We start from the raw sequence: 6,517 nt of genomic DNA, 5'->3' as shown, positions 1-6,517 counted from the left end.
AAACATTGTGATACCATATTAGGGTCAAATGACAAGTGACATGAAAATTGCAGTTTTTGCTGCGATTGTACAATATAAGGTGTAGGCGTAAGTGTTTGTTTAGAGATTATGCTGTTTTAAACAATAATATGAATTATTTTCTCAGCATTTTACATACAATAATAACACATTAGATTATATTTTTATATACTAGTGTTTAAACTGTTTTATTATCATGTTGCTTTGAATAAAATTGGACTTAAATATTTTGAAACGTTCGCCATTTTTAAATCTGAAGTAAATTACATCTAATTTGGTTATAAACAGATTTGATTGACTAAAAACTAAGCTTAGGTATAATAAAATGAATGACTACAAATTTAGAATTTTACTTTTAATAGCAAATGTACCAAGCAGAATACTAAACATGGTAGGATTGTGAATGTTAACTGCAATAATTTCTAATAACTGCAGTTTGAAAAAAGTAGGCTTCTCAGATATATAAATTTGATATATATATATATATATATATATATATATATATATATATATATATATATATATATATTATTTTCTTGATCGGGAGAGGTGCAAAATCAACTTTGGAATAAAAAATACTAAGACCGGAGTAAATTAAAATTTCTATAAAAATATACTTTTTAACAACATATTTTATATTCAATATTGGCATTGGAAATATAATTAACTCGAACCAGAAGTGCAAAACATACTAAATTGCGTGCAAAACCGCGGGTAACTGCTACTATATATATATATATATATATATATATATATATATATATATATATATATATATATATATATACTTCTTCAACGTGACACAAAGGCAAACTCAAGGGAATATCTGTTTCTAAATGCAAAACTTGACATGTTAGTCGTTAGTCCCTCAACCTCTGATCGTTTAACCATGAACACTGAACTAATACATAGTCTACCTGACCGTATGTCTACTTAGGTTCGTAAATTATCATAGGGGACCATCACATTACATCATAATTGCTATGACTAAGTAGGCTACAACTTTGATTTTTTAAATCGCGGGTAACAGTTAGTAAATTATACATTTTTTATGATGTAAGGTACAATACTTTCTTGACACCTCGTATGCTGGGTTTGCTACAGGTAGAGATCAATACTCTTATATCAAAGTACCGCTTAATTTGTTCAAAAATTTATTCTCTTTGTTACGTATTTATATTAGGCCTAAATCATACCAATCTTGAGCCAATCATGTATTATTTATATATGTCAGTCTGTTAGTGTCCTGTTATTTAATTATTATAGTTTATCTGTCCTTAATTTGCTTATTTGGGAGGCCTTTAAACTTTTAGCATTTCTACAAAAAACTCGTATCTCGACTTTTTGGAATTCTTTAACTCTGAGAATAATATGAACAACTATAATTTATTATATACAAATATAAGAAGTATGAGAAAAAACTTCAATAGCTTGATTGCAGAATTAAGTAAAATAAAACACAAAATTCATTTTATTGTTCTTAGTGAAATTTGGATTGATACCAGTGAAATAAGTTGTTATAATATACCAGGTTATAAAATATTTGCGAATTGCAACAACACTTATAGAGCAGGTGGTGTTCTGTGTTTTGTAGATAAGAATGTAGATTGTAAACAGATAAACGTACCTTTTAACATGACATCAGCTGACTGTCTATTGCTGGATATTAAATTAAACCAAACTTACTTTAAACTTGTATGCTTGTATAGATTACATAATATATCTGAAAACTCATTTATAGCTGAACTAGCACAACTTATTCCAGCACTCACAAAAAACGTTATTTACATTGGAGATATAAATATTAATTTATTGGAGACGAACGCAATAACTAACAACTATAACAGTCTATTGAATAATAATGGTTTCATGTCTTTAATAAATACTCCTACTAGATTAACGATTAACTCAAAAACACTTATTGATCATATTTTTATCAGGAATAGATCTATAGATCTCTTTTCCAGTGGTGTATTTGATGTCGGTATCACTGACCATTGTATTGTAGGACTTGAGTTTAAAGGCCTCCCAAATAAGCAAATTAATTTTCAAAACAATAAAACGGGCTCTACGCCTGATAAATCTGTAGTTGATATGAATTTGGTTAAAACTAAGCTAAAAAACATTGACTGGTATGAGGTTTATGCTGAGGAAGATGTAAATATATGTTATAATAAGTTTCAAGGAATTTTAAGCGATATAGTTAACACTAGCAATAAGATATTTTCGGTCGATTGTAAATTAAGGAAAGCTAAGTTTTTGAGTCCCTGGATTAATAAAAATATTCTGAAAAAAATAGACAAACGAAACAAGCTTTATAAACTTTACAAGAGAAGACCGTATGATACCGCTTTTATTAATTATTTTACACGATTTTCGAACAACTTAAAACTAGAAATTGATATTACAAAAAATTCCTTTTATTCTAATCAGTTGGAAAATTGCACAGGTGATATTTCTCAGCAATGGAAAATTATTAATAAATTAACTGGCGGCAGTAAAGATAATTGTATTGACCGGATTGAGCTTGATAATGGGACGGTGATAACAGAGCCTTGTGACATTGCTCAAGAAATCAACAACCATCTTATCTCGGTACAGTCTGGTCAGCCGAGTACAGTCCCAGCCATAACACTGCCTCCTATCCGTGCACACCAAAACTCTTTCTTTATAGCTCCAACCTCAGTAGAAGAAGTCAAAACTGTTGTTTTTAATTTAAAAAATAAAAAATCTACTGGCTTCGATAATTTTAATGTTAATTTAATAAAACATGTAATTGAGGAAATTGCCCCTTTGTTAGTCTACATCATCAATAACAGTTTCAACAAAGGTGTTTTCCCCGAAAATCTTAAATTAAGTTCAGTTGTTCCTATTTTGAAAAAATCCAATTTATATAAATTAGATAATCTAAGACCCATTAGCCTACTTTCGGTTTTTTCCAAATTATTTGAAAAGATAATGATAGTAAGATTAAATGAATTTCTGAAAAAAATCAACTTTTTTAGCAGTAAACAATTCGGTTTTACTAAAGGAAGATCTACTGAAGATGCATTGATTACAGTTACAGATTACATTTTTACCGGATTAAATTCAAAACTCAAAACAACAGGACTTTTTATAGATTTTAAAAAAGCGTTTGACATGGTAAATCATGAGATTCTTCTCAGCAAATTAGAGTCAGCTGAAATCAGAGGAGTGGCTCTAAACTGGTTTAAAAGCTTTATCATAGGAAGGAAACAACAAGTAAAAATAAATACCACCTTTAGCAACCAAGTAATTGTCCAAAATGGAGTACCTCAAGGATCAGTGATATCAGCCACCCTATTTCTAATTTTTATTAATGATTTATTAAACCTTAACTTCCATGGACACATTAACGCTTTTGCAGATGATATAGCTCTTTTTTATGCAGAAACAAACCTTATTGTATTGAGTGATTTAATAAATTTGGATCTTTTACTACTCAGGAAATGGTGTCTCACTAATAGAATGCAAGTTAATGTGAATAAGACTAAATTTGTTACTTTTGATTTTTTCGGTTTTGAAATACCCTACCCGTTGATATTTCATTCCTCAAGCTGCAACTTCCAACTATGTACATGTCAATCATTAGAGCAAGTAAAAACTATTAAATACTTGGGAATTCTATTTGATGAAAAACTTACGTTTGAACCACACATTCTAGATTTACACTCCAAATTACGATCACAAATAAGAAAATTTTACTTTTTGAGAAATTTTTGTAACGAACAATTATTAAGAACACTATATTTTGCCCTTATTAATTCAAGATTACAATACGCCTTGCCATGTTGGGGTGGAACATACAAAACTTTAATTGGCAAGTTAAGAATGACTCAAAATTATTTCTTACGTATAATCTTAAAAAAATCTAAAATAACACATTCCTTTCCGTTATACCAACATTTAAAAATTCTACCCATTCAGCACCTATTCATTTTTAAAGTCTTGAGATTGTTTTTTATTAGAAGCGGAAATAGAGAAAATATTATGCCTAACCACCTACATAGTACAAGAAGTTTTGTAAATAATTGTTTCAAACTGCCTAAAGTTAATAAAGCTATTTTCCGACATTCCTTTCAATATTTGGGACCCAAATATTTTAATAAACTACCATTACAAGTCAAGAGTACGAAAAACCTCAATCTTTTTTGTAAGCAAACAATCACTTGGCTTTCTTCTCAGCGGGATGTAGAATACTTTAACAATGTATTAGTTTAAAATAATATAGTGTTCATTTTCACAATATAAAAAATAATATGTATGTGTGAGTATATGTATGTGTGTATGCGTAGGTATATATGTGGATGTATATGTATGCATGTGTGTGTGCCTATTTACTTATGCATAATTTTGTCATTTTAGTTACTTTATCTCTTTCTATTATTTAAAAAATCATTTATACTATTTATTTTCACTAATGTGTAGGTATATATATGTATATATATATATATATATATATATATATATATATATATATATATATATATGTGTGTGTGTGTGTGTATATATGTGTGTGTATATTTTGAAACCCTCAGATGTTGCGGTTGGCGAAATACTAAGTAAAGTATTATAATGCTAGACTCTGTTTCACATGTAAAAACTATATTCTTTATTTTTACAACTGGCCACACTACTGGTTAAAGTGGCCAGTATATTTCTCGCCTTTTTCATGCATGTATTTATGTAATAATTTATGGGAAATAAAATTCATTTATTCATACTTCACATATTGGTTAAGAGCTTCAAAATAAGACAAACATTAAATGGAACATTACGTTTGAAAAGACTTTATTAGTCTGTGTGTGTTGTATGGAAAAGTATATTTTAAAAACGGGTCATAACTCAAACTAAAGATTTATTTTTTCTATTTACAATTTTAAAAGTTGACAGTTTGAACTTATAATACAACATTTTATAGAAACAGGCAGTATTTACTATTTGTCTATACAGTACATTAATACAGATTTGCAGCATTACCAAAAAACTAATGGTGCCAAATTTGTCAAAGTCTGCCGAAGATTAACTGAATTACCTCTATTCTAAATAAAATTGTTATTATGTTGTAATACCAGTAAATGAAAATGTATTTCAAATGTTGGAAACAATGTATCCAATGCCACTAACATAGATCAATTAATTTATAATTAATTTATTAATTAATTTATAACATACTTTGGTTTCAACATAATTTTAGTTCCAGCAATGCCTATGTTTAAATTATAAAAACCAGCAAGTTGGATATTTTACTTCACAATATAGTTTTTTTTTTTTTTTAAATTAAAATACAACACTTCTTTAGCTGCTACTGAATACAGAATGAGGGGTTGTTGCCGGGGCTGGAATGTTCAACGATCAATAAAGATTTTAATAATTAGTTTTGAAAGGTGTTGGATCAACTGCTGCTGTAAATATAGGGGGTCGTCCCACGCATAAACGATTTAAATTTAATAAGTTATAAAATAACAAAAATATACTAGTGAACTTTAAAAATAAAATCTATAAAACATGCTTATTCTTCAACGATTTAATACGAGTACGAAAGCTCATTTCTTAGTAAAAACTCCTAAATGCGTACCATTTTTCAAACTTAAATACTAATAAATATTTACACTTAATTTAAAATTTTAAACCACTTTATTCGAAACATGATATAATTTCCAATAAAAACGTTTTAATTGTAATGAATAAACTGTTCTTGGAACTTTTAATGTAATAAATCATAATAAATTTTACTCCGACAGTGTTTCATTCAGGGTTATTTCAGGAATAGTACGTGAAGTGTTGCCATGGGAAATGAACTTTACAGAGCAGATTGGCGCAGCGGAAGCGTGCTGGGCCCATAACCCAGAGGTCCGTGGATCGAAACCACGATCTGCTATAACTTTTTTGCACGTTTTCCATTAACCCGTTCATTATTAAGCCTGATATAATATGAGATATTCAGTTGTAAATACGTGTACATCTTTTGAAAAACTGCAGTTTTAAAGATGTGCAAATGAAAATCTTTTAATCCTTAACATTGTCCTCATCATAAGCAATAAAGAGATCTTAAACAGTTTAACTATCAGTTTGGTTTATTGCTAAATCTTCTAAATTTTAAGTCAACAATTGAAAATAGACTCATATCCCATCTTAAATATTTCAGTTGTACATGAATGGATAATTTACATTTTAAGCTAACAATATTAAAATACTAATTATTTTATTTATGATGGTTGTATTAAATCAATGCATCAACGGAGATTTTCTAGATTTAAATAAAATTGGCTTGTAAAAACATTAACTTTTCGAACATAAAACATACATTAAAACGGTTGAAATGCGATGATAGCATTGCCTTAAAGGTAACAAATAACAATGTAATGACCCTTTGAGAACGATAGAAATACAGCTGGTTGCTTCTGTCGTAATACTCAGTTAAAACACAATTTGTGTTTAATATAGTTTACATTTTAAATTTAATTCATTAAGTGAT

General features: G+C 28.5%; 1 non-coding gene across 1 annotated transcript; it reads left to right on the top strand.

Annotated features, from left to right (window-relative positions):
• The first annotated feature begins 5,848 nt into the window (after positions 1-5,848).
• Trnam-cau lies at positions 5,849-5,920 on the top strand. Its single transcript has one exon. It is a non-coding gene; the product is annotated as a tRNA-Met (tRNA).
• Positions 5,921-6,517: the final 597 nt, after the last annotated feature.

Source organism: Homalodisca vitripennis, chromosome 1 (assembly GCF_021130785.1).
Source record: "Homalodisca vitripennis isolate AUS2020 chromosome 1, UT_GWSS_2.1, whole genome shotgun sequence".
NCBI lineage: Eukaryota > Metazoa > Arthropoda > Insecta > Hemiptera > Cicadellidae > Homalodisca > Homalodisca vitripennis.
The sequence above is the reverse complement of the archived record's forward strand: the minus strand, read 5'-3'. Positions and strand labels throughout refer to the sequence as shown.